Source organism: Ambystoma mexicanum, chromosome 13 (assembly GCF_040938575.1).
Source record: "Ambystoma mexicanum isolate Mex_15411 chromosome 13, UKY_AmexF1_1, whole genome shotgun sequence".
Lineage (NCBI taxonomy): Eukaryota > Metazoa > Chordata > Amphibia > Caudata > Ambystomatidae > Ambystoma > Ambystoma mexicanum.
The window spans coordinates 824792450-824807575 of record NC_090938.1 but is presented as its reverse complement, the minus strand read 5'-3'; positions in this window follow the sequence as shown (position 1 = coordinate 824807575).

Genomic DNA, 15126 nt, shown 5'->3' with positions numbered 1-15126 from the left:
TCTCTTGCCCCTTCTGTGCATGTCTCCATGGCCAGTGAGAGTCTCCTCTCTTGCCCTTTCTGTGCATGTCTCTATGGCCAGTGAGAGTCTCCTCTCTTGCCCTTTCTGTGCATGTCTTTATGGACAGTGAGAGTCTACTCTCTTGCCCTTTCTGTGCATGTCTTTATGGACAGTGAGAGTCTACTCTCTTGGCTTTTCTGTGCATGTCTCCCTTGACAGTGAGAGTATCCTCTCTTGCCCCTTCTGTGCATGTCTCCATGGCCAGTGAGACTCTCCTCTCTTGCCCTTTCTGTGCTTGTCTCCATGGCCAGTGAGAGTCGCCTCTCTTGCCCTTTCTGTGCATGTCTCCCTGGCCAGTGAGAGTATCCTCTCTTGCCCCTTCTGTGCATGTCTCCATGGCCAGTGAGAGTCTCCTCTCTTGCCCTTTCTGTGCATGTCTCTATGGCCAGTGAGAGTCTCCTCTCTTGCCCCTTCTGTGCATGTCTCTATGGCCAGTGAGAGTCTCCTCTCTTGCCCTTTCTGTGCATGTCTCCATGAGCAGTGAGACTCTCCTCTCTTGCCCTTTCTGTACATGTCTCTATGGCCGGTGAGAGTCTCCTCTCTTGCCCTTTCTGTGCATGTCTCCATGACCAGTGAGACTCTCCTCTCTTGCCCTTTCTGTGCATGTCTCCATGGCCAGTGAGAGTCTCCCCTCTTGCCCTTTCTGTGCATGTCTCTATGACCAGTGAGGGCCTCCTCTCTTGCCCTTTCTGTGCATGTCTCCATGGCCAGTGAGAGTCGCCTCTCTTGCCCTTTCTGTGCATGTCTCCCTGGCCAGTGAGAGTATCCTCTCTTGCCCCTTCTGTGCATGTCTCCATGGCCAGTGAGAGTCTACTCTCTTGCCCTTTCTGTGCATGTCTCCCTGGCCAGTGAGACTCTCCTCTCTTGCCCTTTCTGTGCATGTCTCCATGGCCAGTGAGAGTCTCCTCTCTTGCCCTTTCTGTGCATGTCTCTATGGCCAGTGGGAGTCTCCTCTCTTGCCCCTTCTGTGCATGTCTCCATGGTCAGTGAGAGTCTCCTCTCTTGCCCTTTCTATGCATGTCTTTATGGTCAGTGGGAGTCTCCTCTCTTGCCCTCCGTGTAGTTTTCTATGGTCGGTGAGAAGGTCCTCTCTTGCCCTTCCTGCATATGATTTTCCTATGGTCAGTAAGAGTCTACTCTCTTGACTTCAACGCACATGTCTCTCTGGTCAGTGGGAGTCCTCCGTGCTGGGGTGACCAGACATCCCGGTTTTCCCGGGACAGTCCCAGGAAATCACCCTCTGCCCCAGGTTCCCGGGAGATTTTTAATATTATAAACCCTGTCTCGGGATTGGAAGGAGGTGTGGGGGGGTGGGGGGGTATGGTACTGGTTTCTGCTGGGACCCGATTTCAAAATCTCAAAATCAGGCCCTGCGCGACTCTTCCTGCGCATGAATGGGGGTGTGAATGCTTTTCACGCCCCCATTTCCTCCGCTCTTCTCCAGTGAGAGGAGTGTGCCTGTGAGCACACCCCTCACATCAGGCCAGCAACATAGAAGTAGCAGTACCGTTTTATTAGTGTTTACTCTAGTCCTACTTTCATGACTATGGGCTGTCCGGTTTAAAAAGACAAATCTGGTCACCCTACTCCCTGTATATGGTTCCATGGTCAGTAAAAGCCGCCTCTCTTGACTTCAATGCACATGTCTCTCTGGTCAGTGGGAGTCCTCTCTTTCCCTCCTGCATAAGTTTCCATGTTCAGTGAGAACCACCTCTCTTGACTTCAATGCACATGTCTCTCTGGTCAGTGGGAGTCCTCTCTTTCCCTCCTGCATGTTTCCATGGTCAGAGCCTTCTCTCTTCTGCTTCACTCTATGTGTCTCTATGGTGAGTAAGAGTCTCCAGTCCTGCTGTCCTACGTACAGCACAGGGAATGGGCCGGAACAAGACGGAGCAGCGCTCTGGAAAAAAACATATTGGGGGAACAACGCTCCATCACCCCAACCCAGGGGCAACTACATGGTTCTCCGAGGTCCTGCAACTCAACGAGCTGACCACTCTCAGAAGCCTCGGCACAGAGTCCTGCACAGTGTTCTGAAGGCAGTCTGCTCATGCATCCTGAAGCGCTTTCTGAAGACGCTTCACAGTGTTCTGAAAGCAGTCTGCTCACGCGCGCTGTAGCGTTTTCTGAAGAAGCGGCACAGAGCCCTGCACGGTGTTCTGAAAGCAGTCTGCTCACGCGCGCTGAAAGGTTTTCTGAAGATGCGGCAGAGCCCTGCACAGTGTTCTGAAGGCAGTCTGCTCACGCGCGCTGAAGCGTTTTCTGAAGATGCGGCACAGAGCCCTGCACAGTGTTCTGAAGGCAGTCTGCTCACGCGCGCTGAAGCGTTTTCTGAAGACGCGGCACAGAATGCTGCACAGTGTTCGGAAAGCAGTCGGCTCACGCGCGCTGAAGCGTTTTCTGAAGATGCGGCACAGAGCCCTGCACAGTGTTCTGAAGGCAGTCTGCTCACGCGCGCTGAAGCGTTTTCTGAAGATGCGGCACAGAGCCCTGCACAGTGTTCTGAAGGCAGTCTGCTCACGCGCGCTGAAGCGTTTTCTGAAGACGCGGCACAGAGCCCTGCAGTCTGCTCACGCGCGCTGAAGCGTTTTCTGAAGATGCGGCACAGAGCCCTGCACAGTGTTCTGAAAGCAGTCTGCTCACGCGCGCTGAAGCGTTTTCTGAAGATGCGGCACAGAGCCCTGCACAGTGTTCTGAAAGCAGTCTGCCCACGCGCGCTGAAGCGTTTTCTGAAGATGCGGCACAGAGCCCTGCACAGTGTTCTGAAGGCAGTCTGCTCACGCGCGCTGAAGCGTTTTCTGAAGACGCGGCACAGAGTGCTGCACAGTGTTCTGAAGGCAGTCTGCTCACGCGCGCTGAAGCGTTTTCTGAAGACGCGGCACAGAGCCCTGCACAGTGTTCTGAAGGCAGTCTGCTCACGCGCGCTGAAACACTTTCTGAAGACGCTTGTAGCAACTGCCAATTTGTCCTGCAATTCGCAGACACCTCTGTATTAGGGTGAATATTATGACCAATCAGTAGATTGAGTCCATTATTTGCTTAAAAAGGTTTCTTACCGAATCACTATAAGACATGTTCATCATTTAAAATAGGGGACATTTTGGTGTTCCCATAATGCTCTTTGCTGTTATGCAAATCTCCCTGATTGGTTTCTGTGGAGAGATACTGTGCTGCGCAACGTGGCCAGGGCCACGCACATTAGCCCCGCCCCTCCTTCCCATAGCCCCGCCCATCAAAGAGGTGACAGTTCCCCTAGTAAATGTTTTCCATTTCCAGCACTGTGTGTATATGCATCTCTATGGTCAGTTAGTGCTAGAATGTACACAGAGAAATATACATCAATTCCCCCTTTCTTACCACAAAGCATATGATGACGACTATGATGGCGCAACAGACGGCTCCCAAGCAGATGCCAATGATGGCCCCGGAGCCCAGGCCCTCCCTTTGGGCAGGAGCTGCGGCTGCTGTTGAATCAGAGAAAGAGGTTAGTTGGTCGCACTGGGGCAGAGACTCCAGGTTCTCGGGTGATGAAAGCAGGTGCAATGTAGGCTTTTCCTCCTGGCCCTGGGCATGAGGCCCTGGGCATGAGGCCCTGGGCATGGCAGATTCGGGCATCTGCACCCCTGCGTGTGGAAAGGGTCTGTCTATGTGGTCCCCACCTGCCCCCATCCCCCTAATTCACTTTCATGCACATCTAATTGTCAGGGCCTTCCCAGCATTCATGTCTCATGTGTGCAACATAATGTGTGATCTGTGTCAAGTTCCACGCATATCTGGGGACAGTGTGCACATTCTCGGAAGGATCTGGGAGTGCGGGGACTCTGGGCGAGTTATGCTGGTCCATAGAGAGACAGCAGCCAGTGGACCCTGGAGTTCACCCTTCGCCATTCACTGAGTGCCCTAGAACCAGAGATTGAACGGCATCTCATAGGCCGCTCTCATGTGAGCGAGCCCCACCCACCCTGTAACTGAATGCCACATATTGAGTCAGTTCCTCTGTTTCTACTCTGTGTGAAATTTTACAATATTCGAACGTGGATCATTTCCCCAAAGAACCCTTAGCACAGGCACAAGTTGCATGCACATGCAGTCAGCCCTCGGCACAGGCAGGCACATGCACTTAGCCCCTTGCACACACACACACATTGCATGCACATGCAGTCAACCCTCGGCACAGGCAGGCACATGCACTTAGCCCCTGGCGTACACACACATTGCATGCACATGCAGTCAGCCCTCGGCACAGGCAGGCACATGCACGTAGCCCCTGGCACACACACACACACATTGCATGCACATGCAGTCAGCCCTCGGCACAGGTAGGCACATGCACTTAGCCCCTGGCACAACCACACATTGGCATGTCAGCCCTTGGCACAGGCAGGCACATGCACTTAGCCCCTGGCACACGCACGCACATTGCATGCACATGCATTCAGCCCTCGGCACAGGCAGGCACATGCACTTAGCCCCTGGCACACGCACGCACATTGCATGCACATGCATTCAGCCCTCGGCACAGGCAGGCACATGCACTTAGCCCCTGGCACACACACGCACATTGCATGCACATGCAGTCAGCCCTCGGCACAGGCAGTCACATGCACTTAGCCCCTGGCACACACGCACATTGCATGCACATGCAGTCAGCCCTCGGCACAGGCAGGCACATGCACTTAGCCCCTGGCACACACACACACTGCATGCACATGCAGTCAGCCCTCGGCACAGGCAGGCACATGCCCTTAGCCCCTGGCGCACACACACACACACACATTGCATGCACATGCAGTCAGCCCTCGGCACAGGCAGGCACATGCACTTAGCCCCTGGCACACACACACACATATTGCATGCACATGCAGTCAGCCCTCGGCACAGGCAGGCACATGCACTTAGCCCCTGGCACGCACGCGCACATTGCATGCACTTAGCCCCTGGCACGCACGCGCACATTGCATGCACATGCAGTCAGCCCTCGGCACAGGCAGGCACATGCACTTAGCCCCTGGCACACACACACACATTGCATGCACATGCAGTCAGCCCTTGGCACAGGCAGGCACATGCACTTAGCCCCTGGCACGCACGCGCACATTGCATGCACATGCAGTCAGCCCTCGGCACAGGCAGGCACATGCACTTAGCCCCTGGCACACACACGCACATTGCATGCACATGCAGTCAGCCCTCGGCACAGGCAGGCACATGCACTTAGCCCCTGGCACACACACGCACATTGCATGCACATGCTGTCAGCCCTCAGCACAGGCAGGCACATGCACTTAGCCCCTGGCACACACACGCACATTGCATGCACATGCAGTCAGCCCTCGGCACAGGCAGACACATGCACTTAGCCCCTGGCACACACACGCACATTGCATGCACATGCAGTCATCCCTCGGCACAGGCAGGCACATGCACTTAGCCCCTGGCACACACACACATTGCATGCACATGCAGTCATCCCTCGGCACAGGCAGGCACATGCACTTAGCCCCTGGCACACACACACACATTGCATGCACATGCAGTCAGCCCTCGGCACAGGCAGGCACATGCACTTAGCCCCTGGCACACACACACAGATTGCATGCACATGCAGTCAGCCCTCGGCACAGGCAGGCACATGCACTTAGCCCCTGGCACACACACAGATTGCATGCACATGCAGTCAAACCTCGGCACAGGCAGGCACATGCACTTAGCCCCTGGCACACACACAGATTGCATGCACATGCAGTCAGCCCTCGGCACAGGCAGGCACATGCACTTAGCCCCTGGCACACACACACATTGCATGCACATGCAGTCAGCCCTCGGCACAGGCAGGCACATGCACTTAGCCCCTGGCACACACATGCACATTGCATGCACATGCAGTCAGCCCTCGGCACAGGCAGGCACATGCACTTAGCCCCTGGCACACACACGCACATTGCATGCACATGCAGTCAGCCCTCGGCACAGGCAGGCACATGCACTTAGCCCCTGGCACACAGACCCATTGCATGCACATGCAGTCAGCCCTCGGCACAGGCATGCACATGCACTTAGCCCCTGGCGCACAGACCCATTGCATGCACATGCAGTCAGCCCTCGGCACAGGCAGGCACATGCACTTAGCCCCTGGCGCACACACACACTGCATGCACATGCAGTCAGCCCTCGGCACAGGCAGGCACATGCCCTTAGCCCCTGGAGCACACACACACATTGTATGCACATGCAGTCAGCCCTCGGCACAGGCAGGCACATGCCATTAGCCCCTGGCGCACACACACACATTGCATGCACATGCAGTCAGCCCTAGACACAGGCAGGCACATGCCCTTAGCCCCTGGCGCACACACACACATTGCATGCACATGCAGTCAGCCCTCGGCAGAGGCAGGCACATGCCCTTAGCCCCTGGCGCACACACACACATTGCATGCACATGCAGTCAGCCCTCGGCACAGGCAGGCACATGCCTTTAGCTGTCAAGGATGGCACTCTATTAAGAGTGGCACAGGATACCCAGAAAGGGTTTGGGTGGTTGTGCCAAATTAAAGTGGACAGATAAGAACACACACAGCGGAAAGGAAAGAGAACGAAGAGTAGGCAAGAGTAGCAAGGAAAAAGGTACAGAATGAATTCCCTCTTGGGGTGTATGCAGATATAGGAAAAGAGTATTCCACGAACCTTGGAAATACCCTAGCCTTCTGCACAGTTTGCTATAACAGAGGCCCACGCTGTTTGCTCATGACTTGGAACAGCAGCTATCGGTGTCTGTAATGTAGAAACGAGACAAGGGAAGGGGCAGAGGTTGACTGATGGGAACCAACAGACAAGCTCTGTACAAAAGGGTCTACAAACAGGACAAGAGAAGATACTTACAGACAAATCCAGGAAAAGGAGGTTGATAGCAAACTAGCAGAAGGAAATGAAGGGAAAGTCGTGTAACAGGATTGGATAGCAGAGGACAGTAAGGAACAAGGTTGAGAGCTCAGAGGAGCAGGAAAGCAATGAGCAAGCCCACAGGAGCAGGGCTGTAAGGTAGAGAGCCCAGAGGGAAAGGGCTTAGGGCAGCAGAGTAAAGCAGGCTGCACGGCAAGGAACCCAGAAGGGCCGGGCAGCAAGGAGTGGGCCCTGAGGGGCAGGGCCGCTGACCGTAGAAGGTTGCAGAGGACTGTAGAGGGCTGCTAGGCCGAGAACCCAGCGGAAAAAGGTAGGTAGTAGGCAGCGGAGCGTGATAAGCTGCAAAGTAGGAAGCCTAGAGGACAAGGGCTGTAGGCAGCCGGAGTGAGGCAGGCTGCAGAGCAGGGAGCCCAGAGGACAAGGGCTGTAGGCAGCCGGAGTGAGGCAGGCTGCAGAGCAGGGAGCCCAGAGGACAAGGGCTGAGGCTGGAAAGCAGCAGAGCGTGATCAGCTGCAATGTAGAGAGCCTGGCAAGGCAAGGGCGGAGGCTGGAAGGCAGCAGAGCGTGATCGGCTGCAATGTAGAGAGCCCGGCAGGGCAAGGGCAGAGGCTGGAAGGCAGCAGAGCGTGAACGGCTGCAATGTGAAGAGCCCGGCAGGGCAAGGGCGGAGGCTGGAAGGCAGCAGAGCGTGATCAGCTGCAAGGCAGGAGCCTGGAAGAGCAGGGCTGAGGCAGGGAGCCCAAAAGGCTAGGGCTGTAGGCAGCAGGGTGTAGCAGGCTGCAAGGCAGGACGCCCAGAGGAGCAGGGCTGAGGAGGGGAGCCCAAAAGGCCCAGGGCGGAAGGTAGAAGGCAGCAGAGCGTGATCAGCTACAAGGCTGGAGACCGCCAGGGCACTGGAACAAAAAGCAGGTGAAAGCAGGAAACCGCATACAAAGTTTGTAGCTCAAAGCAAAAAGGTGCCGGAAGGACTCTCAATGCAAGAGACTGAGCTCTCGCAGGCAGCAGCCTTTATACTGCCCAGCCCAGCACAGAGGCAGGCTAATTGGTTGCACCTGGCTCGGCACAACTGCAGACAATCGGCCACCTCCCTCTCTGTTCCTGAGCTGGTGGAAGCAGAGCAAATCCCTAGGGCTTCTGGGGAGTGTAGTTCTGATGAAGAAAAATAGGAATAGCCAGGAATAGATGGTTATAGCCAAGTGCATTATGGTAAGTGTAGTTTTCTGGGAAAAATAAAAAAGCACCAAAGTCTTGCAAATGGGAAATAAAGTCCAAATAGTGAATAGCGGTTGATCCAAGAGTTTTCTGTAGATAAATGAATAACAATTTGTCCATATTGATCGCCAATGTATGCGCCCATGGCGCAGGCATGACATTAGCCCCTGGCGCACACACACACATTGCATGCACATGCAGTCAGCCCTCGGCACAGGCAGGCACATGCACTTAGCCCCTGGCGCGCACACATACATTGCATGCACATGCAGTCAGCCCTCTGCACAGGCAGGCACATGCACTTAGCCCCTGGCACACACACACATTGCATGCACATGCAGTCAGCCCTCGGCACAGGCAGGCACATGCACTTAGCCCCTGGCACACACACACATTGCATGCACATGCAGTCAGCCCTCGGCACAGGCAGGCACATGCACTTAGCCCCTGGCGCACGCGCACACATTGCATGCACATGCAGTCAGCCCTCGGCACAGGCAGGCACATGCACTTAGCCCCTGGCGCACGCGCACACATTGCATGCACATGCAGTCAGCCCTCGGCACAGGCAGGCACATGCACTTAGCCCCTGGCGCACACGCACACATTGCATGCACATGCAGTCAGCCCTCGGCACAGGCAGGCACATGCACTTAGCCCCTGGCGCACACGCACACATTGCATGCAGATGCAGTCAGCCCTCGGCACAGGCAGGCACATGCACTTATCCCCGGGCGCACACGCACACATTGCATGCACATGCAGTCAGCCCTCGGCACAGGCAGGCACATGCACTTAGCCCCTGGCACACACACACATTGCATGCACATGCAGTCAGCCCTCGGCACAGGCAGGCACATGCACTTAGCCCCTGGCGCACACGCACACATTGCATGCACATGCAGTCAGCCCTCGGCACAGGCAGGCACATGCACTTAGCCCCTGGCGCACACGCACACATTGCATGCACATGCAGTCAGCGCTCGGCACAGGCAGGCACATGCACTTAGCCCCTGGCGCACACGCACACATTGCATGCAGATGCAGTCAGCCCTCGGCACAGGCAGGCACATGCACTTATCCCCGGGCGCACACGCACACATTGCATGCACATGCAGTCAGCCCTCGGCACAGGCAGGCACATGCACTTAGCCCCGGGCGCACACGCACACATTGCATGCACATGCAGTCAGCCCTCGGCACAGGCAGGCACATGCACTTAGCCCCGGGCGCACATGCACACATTGCATGCACATGCAGTCAGCCCTCGGCACAGGCAGGCACATGCACTTAGCCCCGGGCGCACACGCACACATTGCATGCACATGCAGTCAGCCCTCGGCACAGGCAGGCACATGCACTTAGCCCCGGGCGCACACGCACACATTGCATGCACATGCAGTCAGCCCTCGGCACAGGCAGGCACATGCACTTAGCCCCGGGCGCACACGCACACATTGCATGCACATGCAGTCAGCCCTCGGCACAGGCAGGCACATGCACTTAGCCCCGGGCGCACACGCACACATTGCATGCACATGCAGTCAGCCCTCGGCACAGGCAGGCACATGCACTTAGCCCCGGGCGCACACACATACATTGCATGCACATGCAGTCAGCCCTCGGCACAGGCAGGCACATGCACTTAGCCCCTGGCGCACACACATACATTGCATGCACATGCAGTCAGCCCTCGGCACAGGCAGGCACATGCACTTAGCCCCTGGCGCACACACACATTGCATGCACATGCAGTCAGCCCTCGGCACAGGCAGGCACATGCACTTAGCCCCTGGCGCACGCACACACATTGCATGCACATGCAGTCAGCCCTCGGCACTGGCAGGCACATGCACTTAGCCCCTGGCGCACACGCACACATTGCATGCACATGCAGTCAGCCCTCGGCACAGGCAGGCACATGCACTTCGCCCCTGGCACACGCACACATTGCATGCACATGCAGTCAGCCCTCGGCACATGCACTTCGCCCCTGGCGCACACGCACACATTGCATGCACATGCAGTCAGCCCTCGGCACAGGCAGGCAAATGCACTTAGCCCCTGGCGCACACGCACACATTGCATGCACATGCAGTCAGCCCTCAGCACAGGCAGGCACATGCACTTAGCCCCTGCCGCACACGCACACATTGCATGCACATGCAGTCAGCCCTCGGCACAGGCAGGCACATGCACTTAGCCCCTGGCGCACACGCACACATTGCATGCACATGCAGTCAGCCCTCGGCACAGGCAGGCACATGCACTTAGCCCCTGGCGCACACGCACACATTGCATGCAGATGCAGTCAGCCCTCGGCACAGGCAGGCACATGCACTTAGCCCCGGGCGCACACGCACACATTGCATGCACATGCAGTCAGCCCTCGGCACAGGCAGGCACATGCACTTAGCCCCGGGCGCACACGCACACATTGCATGCACATGCAGTCAGCCCTCGGCACAGGCAGGCACATGCACTTAGCCCCGGGCGCACACGCACACATTGCATGCACATGCAGTCAGCCCTCGGCACAGGCAGGCACATGCACTTAGCCCCGGGCGCACACGCACACATTGCGTGCACATGCAGTCAGCCCTCGGCACAGGCAGGCACATGCACTTAGCCCCGGGCGCACACACACACATTGCGTGCACATGCAGTCAGCCCTCGGCACAGGCAGGCACATGCACTTAGCCCCGGGCGCACACACACACATTGCGTGCACATGCAGTCAGCCCTCGGCACAGGCAGGCACATGCACTTAGCCCCGGGCGCACACACACACATTGCGTGCACATGAAGTCAGCCCTCGGCACAGGCAGGCACATGCACTTAGCCCCGGACGCACACACACACATTGCGTGCACATGCAGTCAGCCCTCGGCACAGGCAGGCACATGCACTTAGCCCCGGGCGCACACACACACATTGCGTGCACATGCAGTCAGCCCTCGGCACAGGCAGGCACATGCACTTAGCCCCGGGCGAACACACACACATTGCGTGCACATGCAGTCAGCCCTCGGCACAGGCAGGCACATGCACTTAGCCCCGGGCGCACACACACACATTGCGTGCACATGCAGTCAGCCCTCGGCACAGGCAGGCACATGCACTTAGCCCCGGGCGCACACACACACATTGCGTGCACATGCAGTCAGCCCTCGGCACAGGCAGGCACATGCACTTAGCCCCCGGCGCACACACACACATTGCGTGCACATGCAGTCAGCCCTCGGCACAGGCAGGCACATGCACTTAGCTCCGGGCGCACACACACACATTGCGTGCACATGCAGTCAGCCCTCGGCACAGGCAGGCACATGCACTTAGCCCCGGGCGCACACACACACATTGCGTGCACATGCAGTCAGCCCTCGGCACAGGCAGACACATGCACTTAGCCCCTGGCGCACACACACACATTGCGTGCACATGCAGTCAGCCCTCGGCACAGGCAGGCACATGCACTTAGCCCCTGGCGCACACACACACATTGCGTGCACATGCAGGCACATGCACTTAGCCCCTGGCGCACACACACACATTGCGTGCACATGCAGTCAGCCCTCGGCACAGGCAGGCACATGCACTTAGCCCCTGGCCCACACACACACATTGCGTGCACATGCAGTCAGCCCTCGGCACAGGCAGGCACATGCACTTAGCCCCTGGCGCACACACACACATTGCGTGCAAATGCAGTCAGCCCTCGGCACAGGCAGGCACATGCACTTAGCCCCGGGCGCACACACACACATTGCGTGCACATGCAGTCAGCCCTTGGCACAGGCAGGCACATGCACTTAGCCCCTGGCGCACACACACACATTGCGTGCACATGCAGTCAGCCCTCGGCACAGGCAGGCACATGCACTTAGCCCCTGGCACACACACACACATTGCGTGCACATGCAGTCAGCCCTCGGCACAGGCAGGCACATGCACTTAGCCCCTGGCACACACACACACATTGCGTGCACATACAGTCAGCCCTCGGCACAGGCAGGCACATGCACTTAGCCCCTGGCACACACACACACATTGCGTGCACATGCAGTCAGCCCTCGGCACAGGCAGGCACATGCACTTAGCCCCTGGCAAACACACACATTGCGTGCACATGCAGTCAGCCCACGGCACAGGCAGGCACATGCACTTAGCCCCTGGCACACACACACATTGCGTGCACATGCAGTCAGCCCTCGGCACAGGCAGGCACATGCACTTAGCCCCTGGCACACACACACATTGCGTGCAGATGCAGTCAGCCCTCGGCACAGGCAGGCACATGCACTTAGCCCCTGGCAGACACACACATTGCGTGCAGATGCAGTCAGCCCTCGGCACAGGCAGGCACATGCACTTAGCCCCTGGCACACACACACATTGCGTGCAGATGCAGTCAGCCCACGGCACAGGCAGGCACATGCACTTAGCCCCTGGCACACACACACATTGCGTGCACATGCAGTCAGCCCTCGGCACAGGCAGGCACATGCACTTAGCCCCTGGCACACACACACATTGCATGCACATGCAGTCAGCCCTCGGCACAGGCAGGCACATGCACTTAGCCCCTGGCACACACACACACATTGCGTGCACATGCAGTCAGCCCTCGGCACAGGCAGGCACATGCACTTAGCCCCTGGCACACAGACCCATTGCGTGCACATGCAGTCAGCCCTCTGCACAGGCAGGCACATGCACTTAGCCCCTGGCACAAACACACCCATTGCGTGCACATGCAGTCAGCCCTCGGCACAGGCAGGCACATGCACTTAGCCCCTGGCACACACACACATTGCGTGCACATGCAGTCAGCCCTCGGCACAGGCAGGCACATGCACTTAGCCCCTGGCACACACATACATTGCGTGCACATGCAGTCAGCCCTCGGCACAGGCAGGCACATGCACTTAGCCCCTGGCACACACATACACATTGCGTGCACATGCAGTCAGCCCTCGGCACAGGCACTTAGCCCCTGGCACACACAGACCCATTGCGTGCACATGCAGTCAGCCCTCGGCACAGGCAGGCACATGCACTTAGCCCATGGCACACACATACATTGCATGCACATGCAGTCAGCCCTCGGCACAGGCAGGCACATGCACTTAGCCCCTGGCACACACACACACATTGCGTGCACATGCAGTCAGCCCTCGGCACAGGCAGGCACATGCACTTAGCCCCTGGCACACACACACACATTGCGTGCACATACAGTCAGCCCTCGGCACAGGCAGGCACATGCACTTAGCCCCTGGCACACACACACACATTGCGTGCACATGCAGTCAGCCCTCGGCACAGGCAGGCACATGCACTTAGCCCCTGGCAAACACACACATTGCGTGCACATGCAGTCAGCCCACGGCACAGGCAGGCACATGCACTTAGCCCCTGGCACACACACACATTGCGTGCACATGCAGTCAGCCCTCGGCACAGGCAGGCACATGCACTTAGCCCCTGGCACACACACACATTGCGTGCAGATGCAGTCAGCCCTCGGCACAGGCAGGCACATGCACTTAGCCCCTGGCAGACACACACATTGCGTGCAGATGCAGTCAGCCCTCGGCACAGGCAGGCACATGCACTTAGCCCCTGGCACACACACACATTGCGTGCAGATGCAGTCAGCCCACGGCACAGGCAGGCACATGCACTTAGCCCCTGGCACACACACACATTGCGTGCACATGCAGTCAGCCCTCGGCACAGGCAGGCACATGCACTTAGCCCCTGGCACACACACACATTGCATGCACATGCAGTCAGCCCTCGGCACAGGCAGGCACATGCACTTAGCCCCTGGCACACACACACACATTGCGTGCACATGCAGTCAGCCCTCGGCACAGGCAGGCACATGCACTTAGCCCCTGGCACACAGACCCATTGCGTGCACATGCAGTCAGCCCTCTGCACAGGCAGGCACATGCACTTAGCCCCTGGCACAAACACACCCATTGCGTGCACATGCAGTCAGCCCTCGGCACAGGCAGGCACATGCACTTAGCCCCTGGCACACACACACATTGCATGCACATGCAGTCAGCCCTCGGCACAGGCAGGCACATGCACTTAGCCCCTGGCACACACACACATTGCGTGCACATGCAGTCAGCCCTCGGCACAGGCAGGCACATGCACTTAGCCCCTGGCGCACAGACCCATTGCGTGCACATGCAGTCAGCCCTCGGCACAGGCAGGCACATGCACTTAGCCCCTGGCGCACAGACCCATTGCGTGCACATGCAGTCAGCCCTCGGCACAGGCAGGCACATGCACTTAGCCCCTGGCGCACACACACATTGCATGCACATGCAGTCAACCCTCGGCACAGGCAGGCACATGCACTTAGCCCCTGGCGCACACGCACACATTGCATGCACATGCAGTCAGCCCTCGGCACAGGCAGGCACATGCACTTAGCCCCTGGCGCACACGCACACATTGCATGCACATGCAGTCAGCCCTCGGCACAGGCAGGCACATGCACTTAGCCCCGGGCACACACACAACGGGGGCAATGTGCACAATGTGCATGTGCACATTGCGTGCACATGCAGTCAGCCCTCGGCACGGGCAGGCACATGCACTTAGCCCCGGGCGCGCACACACACATTGTGTGCACATGCAGTCAGCCCTCGGCACGGGCAGGCACATGCACTTAGCCCCGGGCGCGCACACACACATTGCGTGCACATGCAGTCAGCCCTCGGCACGGGCAGGCACATGCACTTAGCCCCGGGCGCGCACACACACATTGTGTGCACATGCAGTCAGCCCTCGGCACGGGCAGGCACATGCACTTAGCCCCGGGCGCGCACACACACATTGCGTGCACATGCAGTCAGCCCTCGGCACGGGCAGGCACATGCACTTAGCCCCGGGCGCGCACACACACATTGCGTGCACATGCAGTCA